The sequence below is a fragment of the Lepidothrix coronata genome, unplaced genomic scaffold, assembly GCF_001604755.1.
Source record: "Lepidothrix coronata isolate B3197 unplaced genomic scaffold, Lepidothrix_coronata-1.0 Scaffold102, whole genome shotgun sequence".
In the NCBI taxonomy this organism is placed as follows: domain Eukaryota; kingdom Metazoa; phylum Chordata; class Aves; order Passeriformes; family Pipridae; genus Lepidothrix; species Lepidothrix coronata.
Window position 1 is genome coordinate 2,248,230 of NW_016690282.1, and position 982 is coordinate 2,249,211.

A 982-nucleotide genomic window follows, 5' to 3' on the forward strand; every position below is an offset into this window, starting at 1 on the left:
ATTAGCAAAGGGAAGCAGCTGATGTAATCAGATTATGCCTTAATGATCTATGGCCATATGCAACTAATATATGGTTGTAGTAATGCACTGGACAGGCAAGGAGCTCAAAGATTTTCAGGGGGAGAGAGAGTGCAGTGTCTGATAGTCCAAGTCCCTGATGGAGTGCAGCAGGTCTGTGTAGCTGCAGAGCTGTCTGTGTACAGTGTCCTGTTCACAGAACATTGCTTGACCAAATATGCTTCACTCTGACCACACACATTTTGAGTATTTATCAGAGTCTTTGTCATAAGGTCATCTCTGCACTTTCAGTGTAATCTATGTCAAGCATGAGCAGGCTGCTCTTGAAGAGAAGGGGAGCCAAATCAAGAAGATAAATCAGCAAGGCAAGGTCAGGATCAGCAAGATATAAAGATCCATGTAAGTGTACTTACAGTACAGATAAGGAAAAAATCAAGTGCAACAATTTGAACTTCCACAGGGGTCTCAAAGAAAAGGAAAATGACAGAGCCTTCGCTTGCCACCCCAGCTACTCAAGATTAGGATGCTTTACCTGCTTTGGAAATTCTGGTCTTCATCAGTGGTACAGTTTGTGACCTACTGCAGAAACATTCCACAAATCATCAAGAACCACTTGTCTGACAGAGCTGAGCGTTGGCCCTCAGGTAGAAAGAAAAGAAATGAAACCTACTGAGTGAGAAGAGTAATATGAGTGGCAGGCTGAAATCAGTTTTGCTTATGACACGATGAGGGAGAAGCAAGTTCTCCTAAAATACACTGTAAACCAGTTCCAGGAAAGTTTGCAGGTTGTTATGGTAGTCACCTAGGATATATGTCACAACAGCTAGTATTAGCCTCAAGTCCCCTGAGAAAATAAGCCATAGCGTTTGCACATTGGATGTAATAATATAATAATAATAATGGCCAGTCTTCGCGAGTGAAGATTTGGGAAAGGTCATTAACCCTTCGAACCTGCGCAGTGGAT